The 12,671-nt window shown below is 46.2% G+C and overlaps 1 protein-coding gene across 4 annotated transcripts in view; it reads right to left on the bottom strand.

Annotated features, from left to right (window-relative positions):
• Positions 1-12,671, bottom strand: part of LOC124556350 (sulfate transporter-like) — a 493,546-nt gene that overhangs the window by 155,671 nt on the left and 325,204 nt on the right. The gene's annotated exons all lie outside the window — the stretch shown is intronic.

Genomic DNA, 12,671 nt, shown 5'->3' with positions numbered 1-12,671 from the left:
CGTTCACAAAACGAAGGTAGTTTCGGGAGGCAACATTAACAAGTTTTTCACAATTTAGATGCCTGAAAACATCTTGTTGGGCTGCTGCGAATAGTTTCGGTAATATGGAGTTTCCTTGCCAGACACACTTTCACACATCTCTCTATTCGGATGAAATCTGTGGCATGTATGAACATTCTGCGTATGAACAGACTGAGCGAGTCGTTTGCTTTCATATGTTGCAAGTACAGATTTTATTGAAACAGGATCGAACATTTCTCAAAAAATATAACTACGTGTACCACACACAGTATTAATTCAAACTCATTGCTCCGCTCTCATCCGTAACTTGCAAACTGTCCAGTGCGCTGTGTCTGCTTCTAAAAGTGGCTAACTCCTTTGATTGATTAAAATGAAGTTTTTTTCTTACGCAGCACGTGATAATATTAAGAAATATCTTTTACGTTACAGAGGAGGCGACTTTTAAGTGTACAGTTTCTTTGCCGCCTAGCTGCTGTCCTTTCTTGTGAAGCAGAACCAAACATTGTTCCACTCAACAAAAAATTCTGTAGGTAATTTTCCAAGTTCCTTTTATAATACTTTTCCTCTATCTCTATGATATTTTAATAGAAATGATTAAAGTTACGCGTCTTTTCCTTTCTCGTACGCAAACATGATGGTTACAGAGGCGTATTTAGTGAAAGAAGCTATCACGTTCTTCGTAATACATTTTTACGAAATACGCATCGTACGTAACATAGCTTTCGATACAGGACGTCCGAAAACCAATTTTGGTACTCTCTCTAAAGGTGCTATCCTGAACCTAAGTGAAACGCAGGAGGAATCATCTCATAAAGTGGCATTTCAGAAAGGCGTCACGAGACGTAAAACTGAGCGTAGGCCTCAAGTCTTGGAGATATTAAGGATCAGCAATGACATTTTTGTGGACTCCTATTCTGAATTAGAAATAAAATGAATGGTTGGATCAGACACACACCTCTTTTTGCCTTTCATTTTGTTGTTATTTTCCAGAGCCCTTCTCTCGGTAAACTCCCTCGGCGCGACAAGGAAAGACTGCGTTCTGAAACCACTAGCCGTCTGCTAGACATTGCTGCGTCATCCGAGGTGCTACATGACGCAACAGGCTTCACAGAAGCGCAGTGCGCGGAAGGGATTACTCGCAGGATTTTTATCGTCGCTTGCGAGCGTTCTCAGCATTCCCGAGAATAGGATCATTGAGGCGTGGGATACGACCTTTACTGGCTCGCTTATCGTTCATGGATAAATGGAAATGAAGTATGTAGAAGCGAAGTAAAGTTCAACCTGAAGTTTAAATAAATTTCCAACGCAATACTCCATCCTATGGCAACCATGTCTGGGGAGATGTGTAGTACAACCGATAGGCAATGTTGTGTAAATAGACTACTGGCCATTAAAATTGCTACACCAAGAATAAATGCAGATGATAAACGGGTATTCATTGAACAAATATATTATACTAGAACTGACATGTGATTACATTTTCACGCAATTTGGGCGCACATATCCTGAGAAATCAGTACCCAGAACAAACACCTCTGGCCGTAGTAACATCCTTGATACGCCTGGGCATTGAGTCAAACAGAGCTTGGATGGCGTGTACAGGTACAGCTGCCTATGCAGCTTCAACACTATACCACAGTTCATCAAGAGTAGTGACTGGCGTATTGTGACGAGCCAGTTGCTCGGCCACCATTGACCAGACGTTTTCAATTGGTGAGAGATCAGGAGAATGTGCTGGCCAGGGCAGCAGTCGAGCATTTTCTGTATCCAGAAAGGGCCGTACAGGATCTACAACATGCGGTGGTGCATTATCCTGCTCAAATGTAGGGTTTCGCAGGGATCGAATGAAGGGTAGAGCCACGGGTCGTAACACATCTGAAATGAACTTCCACTGTTCAAAGTGCCATCAATGCGAACAAGAGGTGACCGAGACATGTAACCAATGGCATCCCATACCATCACACCGGGTGATACGCCAGTATGGCGATGACGAATACACGCTTCCAATGTGCGTTAACCGCAATGTCGCCAAACACGGATGCGACCATCATGATGCTGTAAACAGAAATCCGAAAAAATGACGTTTTGCCATTCGTGCTCCCAGGTTCGTCGTTGAGTACACCATCGCAGGCGCTCCTGTCTGTGATGCAGCGTCACGGGTAACCGCAGCCATGGTCTCCGAGCTGATAGTCCATGCTGCTGCAAACGTCGTCGAACTGTTCGTGCAGATGGTTGTTGTCTTGCAAACGTCCCCATCTGTTGACTCAGGGATCGAGACGTGGCTGCAAGATCCGTTACAGCTATGCGGATAAGATGCCTGTCATCTCGACTGCTAGTGATACGAGGCCGTTGGGGCCCAGCACGGAGTTCCGTATTACCCTCCTGAACCCACCGATTCCATATTCTGCTAACAGTCATTGGATCTCGACCAACGCGAGCAGCAATGTCGCGATACGATAAACCAAAATCGCGATAGGCTACAATCCGAACTTTATCAACGTCGGAAACGTGATGGTACGCATTTATCCTGCTTACACGAGGCATCACAACAACGTTTCACCAAGCAACGCCGGTCAACTGCTGTTTGTGTATGAGAAGTCGGCTGGAAACTTCCCTCGTGCCATCACGCTGTAGGTGTCGCCACCGGCGCCAACTTTGTGTGAATGCTCTGAAAAGCTAATCATTTGCATATCACAGCATCCTCTTCCTGTCGGCTAAATTTCGCGTCTGTAGCACGCCATCTTCGTGGTGTAGCAATTTTAATGGCCAGTAGTGTAGCTACACGGCTGCTAATCAGGTCTTATAGCCTAACATTTATTTCGTTTTATTCCGACCTTCGTGTGAACGATACTTGAGAACACATCATTACACAACCAGAACTACTTCTAGAAAAATGTGTTGTATGGCGCAATCTGCCGAGTTCTGCCTATGTGCACAGATAGTGTATTTAGTAGTGTATTGCTTTCTCAGTTCGGACATCTGTGTTAGATACAACGCTGGCCGTAAAACTTCACAGAAGGTCAGTTTTAGGGAAGGCGAATGGTCGATTATGGCTTATTGGGAAAGGTTTTGTCATGTGTAGCGCACACATCGCTCGTGTGACCCATTCTTAAGTACTATATGCTACCAGATCGGATTAAAGCAGGGCATCGAAGCAAAAAAAAAGCTATACTGCTAGATTTGCTACCGGTCAGTTGGATCGGTACGAGAGATCTATGGCAATGCTCCGCGAGCTTGAGAAAATATGATTATCTTTTCGCAAAATACTATTGAAGTTTAGAGAACCAGCATTTGTGACATACTGACTCCAATATTCATCTACCATTAGGGCTGTTAGGACAAAGTAAGGGGAACTGGTGCTTGTACATAGGTACCGGTGCGGTCAGTAAAGCTGTCCTCAACTCGAAGTTTGGTTTCAACACTGCAGTGTTTTAGCAGAGGCCCTCCTACTGCAGCCTTGCCTTCCTACTAACTAGGAACAAAGGGGTCTATCCTATCAATTCCTTTGTACCCCCCCCCCCCCCCCCCTCTCTTCCCCCACAAGGCAACATGAATAATAGGAGGTTCAGACCGTGTCAAGGCACAGACTCACAGAATTAGTGTGGAAGCTCCTCACGGTGGTCGCGGAAAAATCCTTCGATAAACCGTGCAACACGCCCAGATTCATAACATACGACCGCACAGCAAGGGGTCTGCAAGATCGTTTATACAGTATGAAACTGTTTACCCCGCACCACGTTAGTCTACTGTTACGACCCTGCTGTGTTATTTATATTTGCTTTGGACACATGGACTTGTTTCACTAAGCACATAATTCAGGCTCGTGACTTCAGATTTTGTTACACTCGCAACTTGGGCAGCGAAGTTGTTCGCTCCTCCTATAAGGTATCGAACAACGGTTGGAGTGACTTCCGCAACGAGTCATAATCTTGTTTACAACGCGGGGTAGTAAAGACTTGGTGTGTGTCTCCCATTACGGACCTCGCTGGTATAGACACAAATACAGCGTTCCCTACAATTGCTAAAACGGCCCTGCAACCTGAGAACTAAAGGAAGGCAACTCTGTGGACGACCTAAGCAGAGATGGAATACCTCACTAATAAACACATGAAGGTCGTCGGTATCCTCCCAGAAGGCAAAAGAGATCGAGAAATGAGTATGCCGTGGCCTTCGAGAAAATTTGTACCAAACGAAGATTCCAACCCGGAAAACGCACCAGGAGCTGTTATTTTAACCTCTCCAAATTTTCGAGGCCACTGATGTTTCCCTCTTTTACTTAAGAATACTTCAAACCGGAGAGTGTGACACGGTGTGCGGCAGCTTCAGAGGAATGTAAACCAGCCGCCATAGTCGAGGTCGCTGCCGTATGCACGTGCGTTGGCGCTCGACCCCCGCGGTAGCCGATTCCAATCCTGGTGGTCAGAGAAATTTTCATCGCCAGTATTTCGGTGGCACGAAAAGAAGGGGACAGGGTACACACTCTGCAGAAATCTCTTGTGTTCCATTTTAAAACATCTCCACAGCGTCTTGAGGACTGAGGACATGTCACACTTTCTGTAATCCGTGCGTCGAATGGCCCCTCGGTGGTCTTCCACAGCAGCAGGGAATGTGCCGGCACTGCGTTTCACTCTGTCAGTTTTCTCACGTTGTCATCAACAGAAACACTATGCTTTGTACCACACGCATTTGTCAGTTACCCACACTTAACACACTACATAAAAAATGCTACCTAATAGCTCGACAACTGACAGCATTTCAAATTACCTTACAGCTACAACGGTGATGGAAGACAGGGCAGACGTTAACCGATAACGAATCGACGTAGAAAAAGTAATTAGTTTTCGATACAGGGTGTAAACGATAACTGTTTACAAAGTACCACGGTGGTTTAGACGAAGTCAAGACGGACAATTTGATCCAGGACACTTGCGGTCTCTCGATCCGGGAAATAACCTCAAATTGGCCTACCAAATCCATATCAGCTACGGTGCACGTGCGCGATTTTCAATACCCTCTCGTTCACTTAACCGCCGGTTTAATCTGCTGTTCCGCTAACATTATTAATTTAAGCTTTTCCGCGAGGGTAATGAATGAAAGAAGACTTTTGTAAACGTTGCGCTAACACTAGTTACTTTTACAATTCGGTTTAAACTTAACCCCTTGAAGCACTATAGTTCCGCGGTCAGACGGCTGGCTAAACAAAACCATTTAATTGTTAATTTTATCTTGTTCAAATTCACAATACTTTAAGGTAAAATTTACGCACACATCAATTTCACATATTCATCTTTTGGATCTGAAGCTCTTTTCTTTTTTCCGTGTTTGTAGCTAAATTATATGGTATAGGATCCGCCTTTTTGCAAACACACTTTTTTCTTTTTACCCAGACATCATCAGTTAAAGTAAGATTTGCATCGTTCGGATGGGAGATGACAAGCTATCAGTTCAGAACACCTGATAAGCCATATAACGTTTGTTCACTTTTTACAGCTTTCAATTAAAAAAAAAACACTGATTATGGTGCAGAGGTGCTGAAAAATGTTCGAGTAAAACAAAAAAGTGTGTTTGCAAAAACGTGGAACCTATATCATATAATCAATTTCACATGTCTTAAGTGCAAGAACAAAAAGTTTTTAAGATTCTAGAACGATTTTTGTCAAAATCTCACACGGTGCACGACCTTGTAGCTTAGGAGATTTTTTATAGGAGAATTTGAGGCTATTTCCCGGCTCGATGGACCACAAATGTCTTGTACCAATCTGTTCGTTTCGACTTCACCACACCACTGTTTTACTTTGTATACAGTTATCGTTTACGTTGTGTATATACGAGGAGACTTCCGAAAGTAAGTAAGACTTTATTATGCCAGGTAAAGTGACTCATCGATTGCTGCACTACACTTAAAAATTACGCATATAATTGAGAATGTTGGTGAATAATGTCACCAAGTGTCTGTATACAACGATCCGAACGTTCTGCCATTCGTTCAATTCCTCGACAATAGAAATACACTCGTCGGTCACGGAGCAATTCGAGAATCGCCGTATGAATGTCTACATCGTTGGAGAATTTCTTTCCCCCAGATGATGTTTCAGCTTGCCAAGAAGATTACCTGCACCTCTTAGCCGGTTTGTTTTGTTTTAGGGCGCAAAAACAACTAGGTTCATAAGAGAAGAAAGTTAAAAACAGGGACGCGCAGAAAGGTCTATAAAATACGCCATAGAGAAATGGAGGTCCAGAACTAAAAAATAAATGGCCTTCGCCATATTGCTGCTACGGATAAAAAGTTAAACGAGTTCGACAGCCCGCGCGTCGTTCGATAGAACGGCCGATAACTCGGCCGGTAAACACAAACGGGAACGTAAACGGTTAAAAAAAGCGCATTCCGCCAGGAAATGGTGGACCGTGAAAAGTTGAGCGTAGTGTGTACAAAGTGGTGGGGCGCACTACTTAACAAATGGCGATGGATAAAAAGACAGTGCCCAATACGCAACCTACACTACTGGCCATTAAAAATGGTACACCACGAAGATGACGTGCTACAGACACGAAATTTAACCGACAGGAAGAAGATGCTGTGATATGCAAATCATTAGCTTCTCAGAGCATTCACACAAGGTTGGCGTCGGTGGCGACACCTACAACCTACTGACATGAGGAAAGTTTCCAACCGATTTCTCATACACAAACAGCAGTTGACCGGCGTTGCCTGGTGAAACGTTGTTGTGATGCCTCGTGTAAGCAGGATAAATGCGTACCATCATGTTTCCTACTTTGATAAAGGTCGAATTGTTGCCTATCGCGATTGCTGTTTATCGTATCGCGACATTGCTGCTCGCGTTGGTCGAGATCCAATGACTGTTAGCAGAATATGGAATCGGTGGGTTCAGGAGGGTAATACGGAACTCCGTGCTGGGCCCCAACGGCCTCGTATCACTAGCAGTCGAGATGACAGGCATCTTATCCGCATGGCTGTAACGGATCGTGCAGCCACGTCTCGATCCCTGAGTCAACAGATGGGGACGTTTGCAAGACAACAACCATCTGCACAAACAGTTCGACGACGTTTGCAGCAGCATGGACTATCAGCTCGGAGACCATGGCAGCGGTTATCCTTGACGCTGCACCACAGACAGGAGCGCCTGCGATGGTGTACTCAACGACGAACGTGGGTGCACGAATGGCAAAACGTCATTTTTTTCGGATAAATCCAGGTTCTGTTTACAGCATCATGGTGGTCGCATCCGTGTTTGGCGACATCGCGGGTGAACGCGCATTGGATACTGGCGTATCACCCGGCGTGATTGTATGGGGTGCCATTGCTTACACGTCTCGGTCACCTCTTGTTCTCATTGGCGGTACTTTGAGCAGTGGAAGTTACATTTCAGATGTGTTACGACCATTCATTCGATCCCTGCGAAAGCCTACATTTCAGCAGGATAATAAACGACCGCATGTTGCAGATCCTGTACGGGCCTTTCTGGATGCAGAAAATGTTCGACTGCTGCCCTGGCCAGCATATTCTCCAGATCTCTCACCAACTGAAAACGTGTGGTCAATGGTGGCCGAGCAACTGGCTCGTCACAATACGCCAGTCACTACTCTTGATGAAGCTGCATAGGCAGCTGTACCTGTACACGCCATCAGAGCTCTATTTGACTCAATGACCAGGCGTATCAAGGCCGTTATTACGGCCAGAGGTGGTTGTTCTGGGTACTGATTTCTCAGGATCTATGCACCCAAACTGCGTGAAAAAGTAATCACATGTCAGTTCTAGTATAATATACACTCCTGGAAATTGAAATAAGAACACCGTGAATTCATTGTCCCAGGAAGGGGAAACTTTATTGACACATTCCTGGGGTCAGATACATCACATGATCACACTGACAGAACCACAGGCACACAGACACAGGCAACAGAGCATGCACAATGTCGGCACTAGTACAGTGTATATCCACCTTTCGCAGCAATGCAGGCTGCTATTCTCCCATGGAGACGATCGTAGAGATGCTGGATGTAGTCCTGTGGAACGGCTTGCCATGCCATTTCCACCTGACGCCTCAGTTGGACCAGCGTTCGTGCTGGACGTGCAGACCGCGTGAGACGACGCTTCATCAAGTCCCAAACATGCTCAATGGGGGACAGATCCGGAGATCTTGCTGGCCAGGGTAGTTGACTTACACCTTCTAGAGCACTTTGGGTGGCACGGGATACATGCGGACGTGCATTGTCCTGTTGGAACAGCAAGTTCCCTTGCCGGTCTAGGAATGGTAGAACGATGGGTTCGATGACGGTTTGGATGTACCGTGCACTATTCAGTGTCCCCTCGACGATCACCAGTGGTGTACGGCCAGTGTAGGAGATCGCTCCCCACACCATGATGCCGGGTGTTGGCCCTGTGTGCCTCGGTCGTATGCAGTACTGATTGTGGCGCTCACTTGCACGGCGCCAAACACGCATACGACCATCACTGGTACCAAGGCAGAAGCGACTCTCATCGCTGAAGACGACACGTCTCCATTCGTCCCTCCATTCACGCCTGTCGCGACACCACTGGAGGCGGGCTGCACGATGTTGGGGCGTGAGCGAAAGACGGCCTAACGGTGTGCGGGACCGTAGCCCAGCTTCATGGAGACGGTTGCGAATGGTCCTCGCCGATACCCCAGGAGCAACAGTGTCCCTAATTTGCTGGGAAGTGGCGGTGCGGTCCCCTACGGCACTGCGTAGGATCCTACGGTCTTGGCGTGCATCCGTGCGTCGCTGCGGTCCGGTCCCAGGTCGACGGGCACGTGCACCTTCCGCCGAACACTGGCGACAACATCGATGTACTGTGGAGACCTCACGCCCCACGTGTTGAGCAATTCGGCGGTACGTCCACCCGGCCTCCCGCATGCCCACTATACGCCCTCGCTCAAAGTCCGTCAACTGCACATACAGTTCACGTCCACGCTGTCGCGGCATGCTACCAGTGTTAAAGACTGCGATGGAGCTCCGTATGCCACGGCAAACTGGCTGACACTGACGGCGGCGGTGCACAAATGCTGCGCAGCTAGCGCCATTCGACGGCCAACACCGCGGTTCCTGGTGTGTTCGCTGTGCCGTGCGTGTGATCATTGCTTGTACAGCCCTCTCGCAGTGTCCGGAGCAAGTATGGTGGGTCTGACACACCGGTGTCAATGTGTTCTTTTTTCCATTTCCAGGAGTGTATTTGTCCAATGAATACCCGTTTATTATCTGCATTTCTTCTTGGTGCAGCAATTTTAATAGCCAATAGTGTAATTAAAATGATTTCGCGACGAGAGAGCCGAGAGGAAATTGTCCAAGCAGCTGGGAGAGGCTTAATAACCCGGAACTTGTTCCCATGATGCGAGGACCAGAGGTGATGCCAAAGTGACACCACCTGCTGACAGACGGCAACCTGTTGTCCGTACCGCAGCAGAACTGCCTCTGTACTCTCTTGTGATAATGTGACAACACTCTCGTTGGGCAGTGGCCTTATAGTGGGACGACGTACGTTCATTAACGTCAAACTTACGTGTTTCAATATGAGATACAAATGTTTGTAGTTAAAGTTTTGTCGCGCTCTCTACCAGCAAGTGACATATTACGGATTATATTGATTTGTGAATCATTACAAGGTCGCTGAAGTTGAGTCACTTGATTCTGAAATCAACAGAGCGTAAATTTATCTACATCTACATTTATACGCCGCAAGCCACCCAACGGTGTGTGGCGGAGGGCACTTTACGTGCCCCTGTCATTACCTCCCTTTCCTGCTCCAGTCGCGTATGGTTCGCGGGAAGAACGACTGCCGGAAAGTCTCCGTGCGCGCTCGAATCTCTCTAATTTTACACTCGTGATCTCCTCGGGAGGTATAAGTAGGGGGAAGCAATATATTCGATACCTCATCCAGAAACGCACCCTCTCGAAACCTGGACAGTAAGATACACCGCGATGCAGAGCGCCTCTCTTGCAGAGTCTGCCACTTGAGTTTGCTAAACATCTCCGTAACGCTATCACGGTTACCAAATAACCCTGTGACGAAACGCGCCGCTCTTCTTTGGATCTTCTCTATCTCCTCCGTCAACCCGATCTGGTATGGATCCCACACTGATGGGCAATACTCAAGTATAGGTCGAACGAGTGTTTTGTAAGCCACCTCCTTCGTTGATGGGCTACATTTTCTAAGGACTCTCACAATGAAACTCAACCTGGTACCCGCCTTACCAACAATTAATTTTATATGTTCATCCCACTTCAAATCGTTCCGCACGCATACTCCCAGATATTTTACAGAAGTAACTGCTACCAGTGTTTGTTCCACTATCATATAATCATACAATAAAGGATCCTTCTTTCTACGTATTCGCAATACATTACATTTGTCTACGTTAAGGGACAGTTGCCACTCCCTGCACCAAGTGCCTATCCGCTGCAGATCTTCCTGCATTTCGCTACAATTTTCTAATGCTGCAACTTCTCTGTATACTACAGCATCATCCGCGGAAAGCCGCATGGAACTTCCGACACTATCTACTAGGTCATTTATATATATTGTGAAATGCAATGGTCCCATAACACTCCCCTGTGTCACGCCAAAGGTTACTTTAACGTCTGTAGACGTCTCTCCATTGAGAACAACATGCTGTGTTCTGTTTGCTAAAAACTCTTCAATCCAGCCACACAGCTGGTCTGATATTCCGTAGGCTCTTACTTTGTTCATCAGGCGACAGTGCGGAACTGTATCGAAAGCCTTCCGGAAGTCAAGGAAAATGGCATCTACCTGGGAGCCTGTATGTAATATTTTCTGGGCCTCGTGAACTAATAAAGCGAGTTGGGACTCACACGATCGCTGTTTCCGGAATCCATGTTGACTCCTTCAGAGTATATTCTGGGTTTCCAGAATTAGACATGATACGCGAGCAAAAAACATGTTCTAAAATTCTACAACAGATCGACGTCAGAGATACAGGTCTATAGTTTTGCGCATCTGCTCGATGACCCTTCTTGAAGACTGGGACTACCTGTGCTCTTTTCCAATCATTTGGAACCTTCCGTTCCTCTGTTACAAGGGGGCAAGTTCTTTCGCGTACTCTGTATAGAATCGAATTGATGTCCCGTCAGGTCCAGTGGATTTTCCTCTGTTGAGTGATTCCAGTTGCTTTTCTATTCCTTGGACACTTATTTCGATGTCAGCCATTTTTTCGTTTGTGCGAGGATTTAGAGAAGGAACTGCAGTGCGGTCTTCCTCTGTGAAACAGCTTTGGAAAGAGGTGTTTAGTATTTCAGCTTTACGCGTGTCATCCTCTGTTTCAATGCCATCATCATCCCGGAGTGTCTGGATATGCTGTTTCGATCCACTTACTGAGTTAACGTAAGACCAGAACTTCCTAGGATTTTCTGTCAAGTCGGTACATAGAATTTTACTTTCGAAATCACTGAACGCTTCACGCATAGCCCTCCTTACGCTAACTTTGACATCGTTTAACTTCTGTTTGTCTGAGAGGTTTTGGCTGCGTTTAAACTTGCAGTGAAGCTCTCTTTACTTTTGCAGTAGTTTCCTAACTTTGTTGTTGAACCACGGTGGGTTTTTCCCGTCCCTCACAGTTTTACTCGGCACGTACCTGTCTAAAACGCATTTTACGATTGCCTTGAACTTTTTCCATAAACACTCAACATTGTCAGTGTCGGAACAGAAATTTTCGTTTTGATCTGTTAGGTAGTCTGAAATTTGCCTTCTATTACTCTTGCTAAACAGATTAACCTTCCTCCCTTTTTTTATATTCCTATTAACTTCCATATTCAGGGATGCTGCAACGGCCTTATGATCACTTATTCCCTGTTCTGCGCTTATAGAGTCGAAAAGTTCGGGTCTGTTTGTTATTAGTAGGTCCAAGATGTTATCTCCACGAGTCGGTTCTCTTGTTAATTGCTTGAGGTAATTTTCGGATAGTGCACTCAGTATAATGTCACTCGATGCTCTGTCCCTACCACCCGTCCTAAACATCTGAGTGTCCCAGTCTATATCTGGTAAATTGATATCTCCACCTAAGACTATAACATTCTGAGAAAATTTATGTGAAATGTATTCCAGATTTTCTCTCAGTTGTTCTGCCACTGATGCTGCTGAGTCGGGAGGTCGGTAAAAGGAGCCAATTATTAACCTAGCTCGGTTGTTGAGAGTAACCTCCACCCATAATAATTCACAGGAACTATCCACTTCTACTTCACTACAGGATAAACTACTACTAACAGCGACAAACACGCCACCACCGGTTGCATGCAATCTATCCTTTCTAAACACCGTCTGTGCCTTTGTAAAAATTTCGGCAGAATTTATCTCTGGCTTCAGCCAGCTTTCCGTACCTATAACGATTTCAGCTTCGGTGCTTTCTATCAGCGCTTGAAGTTCCGGTACTTCACCAATGCAGCTTCAACAGTTCAAAATTACAATACCGATTGCTGCTTGGTCCCCGCATGTCCTGACTTTGCCCCGCACCCGTTGAGGCTGTTGCCCTTTCTGTACTTGCCCGAGGCCATCTAACCTAAAAAACCGCCCAGTCCACGCCACACAACCCCTGCTACCCGGGTAGCCGCTAATGCTGCAACTTCTCTGTATACTACAGCATAATCCGCGAAAAGCCGCA

Source organism: Schistocerca americana, chromosome X (genome assembly GCF_021461395.2).
Source record: "Schistocerca americana isolate TAMUIC-IGC-003095 chromosome X, iqSchAmer2.1, whole genome shotgun sequence".
Taxonomy (NCBI): Eukaryota; Metazoa; Arthropoda; class Insecta; order Orthoptera; family Acrididae; genus Schistocerca; species Schistocerca americana.
Note: the sequence above shows the minus strand (reverse complement) of the source record. Positions and strands in the feature narration are given on the sequence as shown.